This window comes from Trichosurus vulpecula, chromosome 1 (genome assembly GCF_011100635.1).
Source record: "Trichosurus vulpecula isolate mTriVul1 chromosome 1, mTriVul1.pri, whole genome shotgun sequence".
NCBI classification, from domain to species: domain Eukaryota; kingdom Metazoa; phylum Chordata; class Mammalia; order Diprotodontia; family Phalangeridae; genus Trichosurus; species Trichosurus vulpecula.
The window spans coordinates 318576678-318591370 of record NC_050573.1 but is presented as its reverse complement, the minus strand read 5'-3'; the positions used below and the strand labels follow the sequence as shown (position 1 = coordinate 318591370).

The 14693-nt window shown below is 33.5% G+C and overlaps 1 pseudogene; it reads left to right on the top strand.

Moving 5' to 3' along the window:
• Positions 1–9550: 9550 nt before the first annotated feature.
• On the top strand, positions 9551–10494 carry LOC118843825 (annotated as a pseudogene).
• Positions 10495–14693: the final 4199 nt, after the last annotated feature.

Sequence of the window (14693 nt, the reverse complement as noted above, 5' to 3'; positions counted from 1 at the left end):
TCCAGAATATTTTGAATAATAATAATGAGTCAAATAATGGAGAGTAAGCATAGCAGAGAGAACTATAATGCAATAATTTGTTTCCTACCAGGACTCATTTGAAACCTCTCATTCCCTTTAACTATCAGCACTTTTTAATGATTTCTGTTACTTAAATACTGTTTTTTTATTCAACATAAGGCTTATGCATGACTGTTAGTATTAATTCTGTTTCATCAGTACCTTCTATATAATCAGGCATAACCACCCTCCAAGCTGCTACATGTCAATAGAATAATGGGGAAAATACTTATCCCTCAACAGTTTTCCAAATGATTTAATAAATTGTCCTCAACTGGTGATGCTCATCTTTTTGCTAGGCAGGAATTCTTTCTACATTTTTGGAGGAAAACATGCCAAGAAGATGAGACACCAAATCTGGCACTGAGGGACTCACTTTCTGACTGTCATACCTAACCCACTAATGTAAAAAGTGTTTGATTGCAGCATAGCTACTTCCTGGAAGTTGAACATCTGCAAAAATATTGGGAGTGTTTTTCTTTTCCTCTATGATGGCTTGATCTCTGGAGATATTCTGGGATAAAAAAAATTAAAGATTAATTTTCTTTATACAAAGGAAAGGACAGTGCACCATTGCTCTGTAAAGGAGAATAGTCTTTGAATAAGTATGGGTTCAATGAGTGGAAGGTCATTGTCTCATTGGTATTTGTGATAATGAGGATGGGAATTATTTGCCTCAGGAACCCAACAACACTGCTATTAACTTTTGCCAGTATTCAAATAATTTTGCGTACACCATTGGGCATACAACACACATGGTGTAATGAGCTTAAGACAAGTCTGATTGGATTAGGATATTAATCACCACTGTTATTCCTATCAATTTACCTCAGTAAGACTGAGTTTTTTATTTGCCATAGTTTTTTTCTCCCAGATTTAGGAATAGGGTCAAGGACTTAATACATGATTTTATTTGTAGAGGGTTTGTGGTACTAATGTTAAGATCACTTGAGGAATTCTCTAAACACTAAAGGTCTATTAGTCAGGGATCACTTATTTGGTCTTTAAAACACAATCATAAGAATGGAGATTTGAAGTTAAAACATTATTATGTATATGCGATGTCTCACTGATATTAACAAGAACTTGATATTAAATCACAGTGTCAGATTTTATTCATCAGAATCAGAATTACACCTATAAAGAACCTCATATATACTCTCATAATACCTGTCAATTTACAAATGAGAAAACAGGCCCAGGAAAGTCAAGTGACTTGCCTGAGGTAATATTATTAGAATGCAACATGAATCTATTAGATCCCTGATGCTTTGACTCCAAAGGGGTCCACTGTATGATGTTGTCTTTCTAATGAAAATAAAGGAAAAGATCAACTTCTATTAATGACCTATACTGATTTGGCATGAATTTAGTGATACAGAATCCCCAATACCATCAACAAAGTAAAAGTATAATATGCACAGGAAAACCTGAGTAATGGTATAACTATTTAATGAATGGTTATATGAAAAGAAATGGGACACTGGTATGTAGAACAAGGGCAAAATGAGCATCATTGTATTTTAATGAAAAGATATTAAACTAATACATTAGTTAATTGGAAAGAACCTAATATTTTTAATCAGATGACTTATTTTGATCCCTGGCTTAATCATTATATGAGCTTAGATAAATCATATTGCCTATCCAAGTTGTAATTTCTTTATATGTAAAAAGAGACAATAATACTTGCTTTACATTCATCACAGGATTGTAATGAGGAAAACACTTTGTAAAAACATCTAGCTTTGCTAAATGTGAATTATTTTATAATTTTATACTATTTCATAGACTCATTACTAATGTACTGTTTGACATAAGAAAAAGTGAACAGATAACAGAAAGTCTAAACCATAACAAATTTACAATATACTATGATGGACATGTTAATTCTCTCCAAGGAACACATTTCCAAGAAATCAATTTGATGAGGAAAAAAAATATTTAATCAGAGTGGAATTTCACCGCAGCTCAGTAGGTCATATTTAAAACAGGTCTAAGTTACCTGTGGTTGTCAAGGTAACAGCTACTTTAGATATCCTTTAGGAAAGATCCTTACAGGCTGTCCTTGGGCACCCCACAGGTGTTAACCAGTGTGTCATGTTTTCCTGGATATGGGGTTTGGAGATGCTATTCTCAGGAGGGCTAATCGATTTATCAACTTGCATAGAATAGTACAACTTTGAGAGCAAGTTGAGAGAACATTTGATGATCTCATTGACTTTTCATCTATCTTGCAGACCAATAATGAAAATAAGCTTTAGAACCTCTACTTGGGATTTAGGAGAAATCATAGAAGACAATAAGTATTGAGAACAGGACTTACAGAGAAAAGATTGAAATCACAATAGAAATTCACCTTTTTTGTATCTCCTTTATTTGACATTATAGTAGTATATGTGGAATTGCTCAGACTAGTGCTTCAGAAAGATTCTTGTGATCTCTATTTTATTCAGGAGATTGGAATGGCATGTTTTATTTTTTACTAATAGAAGGATAAAAGTCATTAACAAATGAAAGTTTCAATAAATTTTACAGAATGAGTGCAAATATAAGTTAATTTATTTGGGGGGTGAAACTTCTTATTTTTGTATAAATCTGTCATTCAATCACCCATTAATTATTGAACATTTATGTCTTTGGATGATATTTGATTTAAAACATTTTTAAAACATCATCCAAAAATGAAGAACAATCAAACAAAAATATATTCCATGTCCTCAAGTATCTTAGTGTATAACTTGGGAGGTATGGATAACACATCTTAATATCTGAACTAGTATTATTAATAGGAGGCAATCATATTTAAATGTTCAATGGTGTAGAGTATAAGTGTTAAAATAAATAGAAATAGATTCATTCACTATATGTGCAGTGGATTCATGCAGGAGATGGGAGCTGTGTTGAACTTCAAAGGATGGCTAAGATTCAAACAGATGAAGAATATCATAGAGGAGGAATAATATCAATGAAACTACGAATGTAGAAACTATCATAACATGTTTGTTATAGAGGAAAGGGGGGCATCATTCAATGTCTTTTTTGTCCTTAAGAAAGTGATTGATAGTTCTGCTGTATACATGGTAATTTTTTTCTTTCTTATGTATTTAAATCTAAAATACATTCAAATATAATGAAAGCAATGAGAAAGAGATTGATGGAAATCTATCTGCTTGCATATTGATTATACAGAAAACAACTGTGCAATATAGGCAGTCAATAGGCACATGGGCTAGATATAAGAATGTAATCAAAGTTAGCTTCTTTGCATGATTAAATTAGCTTATCTATTTTATTGTAACATCATATTATTGATATTAATATGAAATCTTAAAAGATTCATTTGAAATACCATTCCATTACTAATTACATTTTAAGCTATGGTTCTAGTAATGTTCATCATGTTATACATTAGTATCATTTATCTTTTAATGGCATATTTTATTTTTAAAAGTGTTCCAAATTTCTCTTTGCTATAAATAGCAGAATTTGAGCACTTTATTGTTATTGCCACATTCTCTGTCATTTAGTACTTTTTTCTACAAGAAGATAATTCAGTAAAATCAGAGGTTTATTTGCATATTAATTTCCATTTCTTGGCAGGACTAGAGGTACATTCACATTAGGATTGGATAAAAGAAATCTGTTACATAATATTGAATTAATTATGCAAATGGTATTAGAAGTGGTAAAAGAATAAAAAAGCACATTAATTGTTGTAGCTTCTTTACTTGTTTAAAAATAAAAGTCTTCTGTTAATTTTTCAAAATTCCCTTCAGAATCCTTTTGCTAGTGAATTTAATATTCTAGAATGAAAATTATTGCACTTCTTTCAACCAATAGATCCAAATATCTACTGCTGGTGTCAGCAGTTAGAAAAACTGCAGAAAGTGACATTAAAGCTTTTATTTTCCCTCATACTCAATTTAAGAATCTTGACTAATTCATCACTTACTGCTTAACTATGTATTTATTCACTGATCTGTTGTTATTTCTCTCCTCCGCCCAAAATGTGTGTATACATTCAATTCTCTTAATATCTGTTTAAAGTATGTGGAATATATATTCATTTCTAAAATGAAGGCATTCTGTAGAATCTATTCACTTAAAAATTAGAAAAAATAAAAACATTGACTAAAGAAAGCCAGGCAAAATTTTTCTCCAATTGGCAGATGGAAAGTGATACTAAAAAACTGGTCTAACTTTAGAATAGATATATGATGCTTTTCATATTAAAAAAAAAATCACCAATATACCTGTCTCTGAACTTCCCATTTTCTGTGGAGAACACACTCACAATGTCTTTCATGGAAGATTAAAAACTCAGTGTCATCTTTTACTCTTTCCTCTCCCTTAACTCCTATGTAAAAATAATTGGAAATTCCTTCAATTCTTCTTTGATCTCTTATATATTTTCCTTTCCATTTGCATGTGCAGAAATTCTACTTCTGGCCCTTACCACCTTCCGTGTAGAATATGCAAGTGTGCCATGGACCACATTACCAATCTGGTGAAACTTATCAACCTTTCCTCAGAATAAAGTTTGTTTGTTTTTTTTAAGGTGTATAATGTGTATATGTGTATAGTGCAATACATAGCATTCCAAAGGAAATAAATTTTATTGAAGCAATGTTTTCCAACTATATTAAAAAAAAAAAACAAATGTTCCCAAATACTAAATTAGAGACCATGGCCTAGATTATTGTAATGACCTACCAATTATCTTCACACTTACAATATCTTCTCTCTAATTCTTTAAAATCCTGCCACAGTAATCTCCGTAATGCTCAGTTCTGAGCTTGTCACTACCTTGCTTACCAACCTTCTGGAACTGCCTCAGAAAGAAAAATCTTTACTTCAGCATTTAAGATCATTGTGACCAAGTGACTACCTACACTTGTAGTCTTATTTCATTGTTCACATATGAGCCAAATTGTCCTATTAGCAATTTCCCAAATGCATTTTACTTTAATTTGTTTTCAAGTTTTTGCAAGGAATCATCAATTCTTAGAATTCTCTCCTTTCTCAACTTTCTCTATCAGTATTCTTATTTTGTTCAAATTTCCAATTTTCCTGCTAACTTCTCCTTGAAGTCTTTTAGAATTCTCCCTCAATTTGTGGCTATTAATGCTCTCTCCCTCCCCTAAACACCTTATTTTGACTTTTTGAATAAACAAGTTTTGACCCAAACAGAATTTAAGGTCATTGAGAGAAGAGACAATTTTTTTTTTTTGACATTGCGTTACTACTACCCATAACAGGACATTGCACATAGTGGGCCCTTAATACATGCTGGTTGAATTGACTCATTAGTTTATTACTAGATTTAATACCATTTCTATTACTATCCCTACACTCATTACAATATCAACACAGTAATCATTATGAAATATTAATTGATCACCCAATGTATATATATATATATATATATACATATATATGTACTTTTCTAATTTAGAAACATAATTACAACTGAAAGAATTTTGTTTTGATTTACATAAGAAAGAATTCAAGAGGAATTTTATCCCTTTAAAAAGTAGGCAAATTAATGAAAAAATTTGAATTGATATACTGAGCTTAATAAATTTTAAAATTATATTTTTCCTAAAATCATATCAGTTTAAGTTCTATCTCCCCCAGTTTTCTAACTTTGTGTTATAAATGCAGAAATCTTATCCAATAGGCCCCAAACTGATTTTGTGAACTTAGCTAACGGTATCTTCCTAGAGACCTAGAGAGTTGTTTTCATTCTTTATTAAACACAATTTCACTAAAATACAATGTTGCAATTACAGGCTGTGCATGAAAATGGCTTTGCATTGTACAAGTGCCAATGAGTAGTCTCCTGTTTGGGGCTATAAACATTTCTGTTCAGCTGTTCAATGCATGTTTACATAAGATCAGATCATCCCATTCAACAGTATTTGTAAAAGAGCACAGCTCAGGGAAAAATTGAAGAGAGAATGATGAGTGGAAAACAAGTCTATTCTTAACAATCTATAATCAAATCATTATATAAGTGTTTATTCTTTTTTCCCACATTTGGTGTTATAAGAGTTCAACTCAAAGAAAGGGAAAATGAGAAAGAAATTTTCAAATAATATCAGCATCCAAGCTGAGTGTGTATGCCTTATAAAGTTGCTGAGTTCACAAAAACCAAAAACAAAACAACAAAATAGCATTTTTACCACATTTTGAAAGGAATGTCCAAGAAGTTTTCTAGAAAGAATATGTGTACAATATGTATCATTCTCACCCAATATATGCAAAGTACTGAATCCTTAAATACCTTTAACTCATTTTCAATTATTTTCCATCTTCTTAAACCTCTACTTAGAATTAAAGCAGTTCACCTGAAATCAGAAAATCAAATATTATCAAAATATAAAAAAAACATGTTTATACTTTCAAAAAATTAAATCATAGTTTTAGAGTTAGAAATAACCATGGAAACAATTTGTCCTCCCCTATTATTTTATAGCCCAGCAAACTGAGGGAGGTAAAAGGTTGTGATGAATATCACATAGCAAGCAAATCTAAGTCAGGAATCAAAGCCAGGCCTTTTCATTTCAAATCAATCAGTCTTTGGTAGTAACCATAATGTTAATAGTCCTCTGTATGAGCAGGAAATGAATGATCACAAATTTTGAAATATTCATTTTGCTTTTAGGGGAATAGTGTTACTCTAGAGAGCAGCAAATATTTCATTATTGCTACTTAAATAGCTGCAGGGAGTACAAGTTGATCTACTCTCTGTTCCTATCATACAGATGGGAAGATCTGACAGACCAGGTTGGTCTATAAACTTCTAGATTTAACCTCCAAAAGACCTAAAAGGAAATTATCCAGAAGTAGACATTAAACATAAAATTGTTTCTTGAAAGTACTTTGAATCAGACCTGCATTATTCTAGGCCCATTTCCAGAAAGCTTCCCAGATCCGAACCAAGAAAAAGGGAGGCAAGGGAAGAGTGTTGTTGGAGATATGGTAATATGGTTATCCTGAAGTCTCAGGAGAAGGCCTCAAAATATAAATGACTTTTTGGAGTTGTAGTAATTCTTTAGATTTAATCAACATCTTTCAAATGTACTTATTTTTTTCCATGTCTGAAAGTAATTACAGAATTTTAGGCTATATCCTCATTGTAATTTTAATCAATGTATCTCTTTTCATGTAATTATGTTTTTCTGCAAAATTGTTGGCTGAGTCCCCAAATATCTTGTCCATTTGAATAGGGTGGGGTTATTTAATGAATCTAACACATACATGATTGTATATATTTTGAAATGTGTAATAGATGTTACTTTTTAGATGAGTGAAAAAGATTTGCCTTTCAATAATAGTGGAAACTCCAGAATGTGCTTTTAACCATATCTTTTTCTGTTTTTAAAATTTAAAGGACAGATGATATTTTTGTTTTTGTTCTCTTCAAAACTTTCACTATGCCAAAATTATTTTAATGCAAGCCAAAATTCCAATCCACTCTGTTCAGATTATTAGTTCTTTCTTCCAGCTTTCTGTTACAGGAAAAAAAAAAACTATAAAAAACACATGTAATATGCATGCATATAAAACTAATTCTATCCATGAAGTGTCTATGTTGCTCATCCTCATTTCTGGTTTAAGACATGGGAAGGACTTTATGAATAAGAAATTATGTTTTTACCTATTTTATTTTTATTTTCTAGGTTAGTGTAAAAGGTAGGCATATTTAATTCACATGTTTTGCTGGAAACTCATGAGTCCTTACTGTGCAACTCTTCCTTCAATAAAGATATACCATACTCTATGTATTTGACTAATCCATTTCAAAATGGTATGATAATTATGTTTCTGAGAAGATATTATTTTATTAATAATAATGAATACATATTAAGGATAAAACAATACATGAGTCTTTCTAAAAAATTAAGCATTGGCATTTTCAACATGTTAACTTGTTTCCATACAGCTTACTTAAACATTATTGTTTTTTTTGGTAGAAAAAATGCAAAGTTTTTTGACATTTGTATTAAGAATTACAAGAGTAACTTTCATTTACAGTTGCAAGAATCTGTTTTTTGGATACTTAGCAAGCTCTGTTAAGAACATTGTGTTCAAGAACTACAGAATTTAATGCTGTAATACCCTTAAAGATTATAATCTCATTACCTTCACTCATTTAAAAAAATTAGGAAACTGTTCTTGGAAAAACAAAATCACTTGCTCAAAGTCACACAGTTAAGTGGTAGCACAGTGGAGTTTTTTGTATTTTGAATTAAAATCCAACACATTTTCCATAGTAACATTTTGGGATAGAACCAGATCCATGGTATTATTGATATTTACATTTTTGGATTTTCCCTTTGGTTCATTTATTCATTTTTTATGGTGACAATAATAATACCAATTATTTCTTTAATTGTGTTTCTGTTAATCAGTATTCATTATTAATATTAATCCATTTTTATCAAAACTTAACATCAGCCAATGTACTGCCTTGTTGCATTCAGGGCAAAATGCAGGATTACTGAGGATAATGATATTGCCAGATGTATACTGATGACAGTAATGTAGAATTACATATCTTTATCGGATATGCAAAGCCTCAATTAAAATCATCTTTTTCCTTCCATGGGGTCATTTGTTTCCAGTACCAACAGCCTACTGGATTAAAGCAAGCAATACATCTTTCAAAATTCCGAAACTGTGATGCCATGATTCACTATAAATTGCCATCAAATTCTTCATGTTGAATTCTGAATTCTGTATCTTCTTTCCAGGACTCCTTGCCTTTTCATTGATATAAAGTAGCAGAGAGAGTAGATAGGTTTAAAATGCTTCTAAGGTCAAAGAAAGGTAATAGGACTGTCATCTTTGACCTAAGGTCAAAGTCTCTCTTGCCCCTTACCTTATCTCTGCTCCAATATATGATACTGAAATAATAATTTATGATGTGCTTCTGATACCATTTTCCTTTACATAAAAAATATTATAATACAACCACTACTAACCTTTGATTTATGTTCCATTTTGTTCTGCAAAAATTATTTCCCATTGTACACTTTTCCCAGTTCAGATAGTTTTATTATTGTGCCCTTTTCAATTCACTAAGGACACCTTTACCTTCTGACAGAAACATAGTTTCTTTAAGACATAAATGACCTAAATCTTGAAAAGAGTAAAATAACCTTTCCCCCAAGATCACTTCTGCTTTATACAATCATTCTTGAGTGTCATAACTATGTTCAATGCTCAGAAAATGAATTTGTTGTGAAGATGACCTATCTAACCAAAAGAGAATAACCATTAACTTTATCTTCTTCCTTTATTCCAAATACAAAATGGTGGGCAGAAAAAGCTAGAAAATAAAAGATGCTTTGCTTTAGAAATTGCTTATTAACCTCAATCTTCTCATTTATACAATGACATGGTTCTCTCTTCTTAGGTGTCCTCTTGTGAGTGACATCATCTTTAAACCCCATATGGCAATGCCTGAAGCACCTTCAAGATGCCCAGGGAAGACAGGGTTACCTGGAAATCTAATTAGTTCCTCAAGATCATCCAACTCTTGGATGAATATCCAAATGCTTCATTGTGGGGGAAGACAATGTTGGCTCCAGGCAGATGCAGCAGATTCAGACCACCTTTCTTGGGAAGGCTGTAGTATTGATGGGAAAAAAAAAACACTATGATACACAAAGCCATTCATGGGCATCTGGAGAACAAATCTACCCTGGCAAAACTGCTGCCTCATATTTGGAGAAATGTGGGTTTTATGTTCAACAAGGAAGATCTGACTGAGATTAGGGATATGCTTCTGGCCAATAAGGTGCCAGCTGCTGCCTGTGCTGGTGCCATTGCCCCATGTGATGTTACCATGCCAGCCCAGAACACTGGTCTGGGTACCAAAAAGACTTCCTTCTTCCAAGCTCTGTGTATCAATGCCAAGATTTCCAGGGGTACTATTGAAATCCTGAGTGACGTGCAGCTGAATAAAACCAGGGACAAAGTGGGTGCCAGTAAAACCACCTTGTTGAACGTGCTGAATATTTCCTCATTCTCTTTTGGGCTGATCATTCAGCAGATGTTTGACAATGGCAGCATCTAAAACCGTGAAGTTCTGGACATCACAGAGGAGACTTTGCACCTTTGGGTCTTAGAGGGTGTCTCCAATGTTGCCAGCTTCTATCTGCAGATTGGCTATGCGACTGTTGTATCAGACATCAATGGTTACAAATGGATCTTGGCTGTTTCAGTGGAGACTTAGTACCCCTTCCCACCTGCTGAAAAGGTGAAGGCTTTCCTGGTTGACCCTGCGTCATTTGCAGTGGCTACCCCTGTGGCTGCTGCTCCAGTTGCTGCTGCACCTGCTGCCGCTGCTCTCCTCAAGGGGAAGCCAAGTAAGACTCAGAGTATTTTGATAAAGATACAGGATTTGGTCTATTTGATTAGCACAGAGGAAACAACTATTTCAGGCAGTTTATTTGTGACACAAAGAAATACAAGTGCTCATTTACCTCAAAAAGTAAAATAAAATAAATGAGGTCTTTGAAAACCATTCCTTGACCTCGTTTCACTGCTTTCTGGAAAATAATATCCTTTTATCCAGTATTGAATCCGTGGCTCAAAAGGTCTCAGATCATTATTGTTAATATATACTGAAGACCACGGGACTTTGATATCACTTTATCTATGAGCAAAGGTCTCAAAAAAGGCGATGGGGACAATTAGCTTGTGGCTTATGTATACACATCAATAAAATATAATATAACCATAATCCTCAATTTCTAGTGAATAATGTTCCTACAAAATATAAACTCTGAGGCCTTTGTCTTGTTCTGTCCCCAGGAATAAAATGGCTCTTAAAGTTGCATTTTTTTGAAAAATTGTTTACAGGTTTGGTTTTTTGTTTGTTTAAATTTGTGGGTGTGTGCATGTGTGTTTGTGTGCATATGTATACTCTCACAGAGGACTCCTATGCAAGATGAATTGTTTATGGATCTGACTCTCTTGAATTCTCTATGCTATTTAACTGATTTAACAATACCTTCACTATATCTTTTCCTCTTACCTATCATATTTAAACCCCCTGGTGCTTCCTTCTCAATTGCTATCTTCTCCTCTTAATTTTTTATCTTAGATACAGGATTTTCCAAGGTGTTACTCTTGACTCCTTCCATCCCCTGATGCTCTCCTCTCCCCTCTCCTCCTTTCTCTTTCTCTTTTGCTCTATCCCTTTTCCCTCCTCCCCAATCTCTTTCAGTTTTCCCATCCAGTCCTAGATCTGAACTTGCAGTTATTTAGAATTGACTTTGAAATATTCCAGCTACCTTCTATAAAGTTTAAATTTCCTCTTTGGAACCCCAGACCTTGTATCCTGTTGTCACCTCAAATTCAACATATCCAAAATGAAATTATAAATACCTTTCTCCTTTGCAGCTTCCTGTAAAGCCTTTATTTCTTCTAATAGCATCAACACTAATGTTGAGATCATTCTAGTATCATATTTAATGGAGAAGTTTTTTTTTTTTTTATTTTTTTTTTATTTATTTTTTATTTATTTTTAGTTTACCACACACGGTTCTACATAGTTTTGAGTTCCAGTTTTTCTCCCCTCCCTCCCCCCTCCCTCCCCAAGACGGCATGAAGTCTCATATAACTGTCATGTATAACTTCGCATTGAATTAATTTATGCTCTAGTCAAGTCGTGGAGAAGAATTTTGACCAATGGAATGAATCATGAGAAAGAAGAAACAGAACCAAAAAAAAAAACAAACAAAAAAAAAACCCCAAAACCAAAAACAAAAGAGAAGCAGAAAAGGCGAGCATGTAGTAGTGTGCCTCAGTCTGTATTCAAACTTCGCAGTTCTTTCTCTGAATGAAGATAGCATTCTCCATCGTGAGTCCCCTGGAGTTGTCCTTGCCCCTTAGGTTGCTGAGAGAAGCGCAGTATGTCAGGGTTGGTCCTCACGGAATCCACATATCTGTGGCTGTGCACAACGTTCTCCTGGCTCTGCTCCGCTCACTCAGCATTATGTCGTGTAGGTTTTTCCAGGTTGTTATGAAGTCTGCATCATCCCCATTTCTTATGGCACAATAGTATTCCATCACCTTCATATACCACAGCTTGTTCAGCCATTCCCCAATTGATGGGCATCCCTTTGCTTTCCAATTCTTGGCTACCACAAAGAGAGCTGCTATAAATATTCTTGTACATATGGGTCCTTTTCCCGCTTGCGTGATTTCTTTGGGATACAACCCTAGAAGTGGTATTACTGGGTCAAAGGGTATGAACATTTCTATAGCCCTTTGGGCATAGTTCCACACCGCCCTCCAAAATGGCTGGATCAGCTCGCAACTCCACCAGCAATGCAACAATGTTCCAATTTCCCCACATCCTTTCCAGCATTTATCATTCTCCTGATTTGTTATTTTAGCCAATCTGACAGGAGAGATGTGGTATCTAAGAGTTGTTTTGATTTGCATTTCTCTAATCAGCAGCGATCCAGAGCATTTTTCCATATGCCTGTAGATAGCTTTAATTTCTTCCTCTGAAAACTGCCTGTTCATATCCTTTGACCATTTCTCAATTGGGGAATGGCTTGTATTCCTATATATTTGGCTTAGCTCCCTGTATATTTTAGAAATGAGGCCTTTATCAGAGATACTAGTTGCAAAGATTTTCTCCCAATTTTCTGCTTCCCTCCTAATTCTTGTTGCATTGGCTTTTTTTGTACAAAAACATTTCAATTTGACATAATCAAAATTATCCACTTTGCATTTTGTAATGCTCTCTATCTCTTGTTGGGTCATGAATTCTTTACTTTTCCACAAATCTGATAAGTAAACTATTCCTTGCTTTCCCAAATTACTTAGAGTATCAACTTTTACTCCTAAATCATGAACCCATTTTGACTTTATTTTGGTATATGGTGTAAGATATTGGTCTATGCCCAGTTTTTGCCCTACCATTTTCCAATTTTCCCAACAGTTTTTGTGAAATACTGAATTATTAGCCCAGAAACTGGCTTCTTTGGGTTTATCAAAGAGTAGATTGCTAAACTTGTTGATTTCACCTACTTGTGTACCTATCCTATACCACTGATCCACACCCCTGTTTCTTAACCAGTACCAGGCAGTTTTGATGACTGCTGCTGTGTAGTACAGTTTAATATCTGGTGTGGCTAAACCACCATCCCTAGCATGTCTTTTCATTAATATCCTAGATACTCTAGACCTCTTGTTTTTCCAAATGAATTTTGTTATTATTTTGTCCAGCTCAGTAAAAAAAAAAATTTGGTAGTTCGATTGGTATGGCACTGAATAGATAGATTAATTTAGGTAGAATTGTCATTTTTATTATATTAGCTCGGCCTAACCATGAGCAACTGATATTTCTCCATTTATTTAGATCTGATTTTATTCGCGTGAAAAGTGTTTCATAGTTATGTTCATATAGGCCCTGGGTTTGTCTTGGCAAATAGACTCCCAAATATTTTATAGTGCCTTCAGTAACTTTGAATGGAATTTCTCTTTCTATCTCTTGCTGTTGGGCTTTGTCAGTAATGTATAGGAATGCTGAGGATTTATGTGGGTTTATTTTATATCCTGCAACTTTGCTAAAGTTGTTTATTATTTCAAGTAGTTTTTTACTTGATTCTCTAGGATTCTCTAGATAAATCATCATATCATCTGCAAAAAGTGATAATTTAGTTTCTTCTTTTCCTATTCTAATTCCTTCAATTTCTTTTTCTTCTCTTATTGCTACAGCTAATGTTTCTAGAACCAAATTGAATAATAGGGGTGATAATGGACATCCTTGTTTCACCCCTGATCTTATTGGGAATGCATCTAGTTTATCCCCATTACAAATAATGCTTGTTGATGGTTTTAGGTAGATGCTATTTATAATTTTGAGGAAGGTTCCCCTTATTCCTATGCTTTCTAGTGTTTTTAATAGGAATGGGTGTTGTACTTTGTCAAAGGCTTTTTCTGCGTCTATTGAGATGATCATATGGTTTTTGCTAGTTTTGTTGTTGATATGATCAATTATGCTAATAGTTTTCCTAATATTGAACCAGCCTTGCATTCCTGGAATAAATCCTACCTGGTCATGGTGTATTATTCTCGTAATGAGTTGCTGCAATCTTTTTGCTAATATTTTATTTAAAATTTTTGCATCAATATTCATTAGAGAAATTGGTCTATAATTTTCTTTCTCTGTTTTAACTCTACCTGGTTTAGGTATTAGTACCATATTTGTGTCATAAAAAGAATTTGGTAGGACTCCTTCTTCCCCTATTTTCCCAAATAGTCTGCAAAGTATTGGAATTAGTTGTTCTTTAAATGTTTGATAGAATTCACATGTAAAACCATCTGGCCCTGGAGATTTTTTCCTAGGGAGTTCGTTGATGGCCTGCTCAATTTCTTTTTCTGATATGGGGTCATTAAGAAATTTCACTTCCTTCTCTGTTAGTCTGGGCAGTTTATGTTTTTGTAGATATTCATCCATATCTCTAAGGTTGTCAAATTTATGGGCATACAGTTGGGCAAAATAATTCCTAATTATTGTTTTGATTTCCTCTTCATTAGAGGTGACCTCACCCTTTTCATTTTTTATACTGGTAATTTGATTTTCTTCTTTCTTTTTT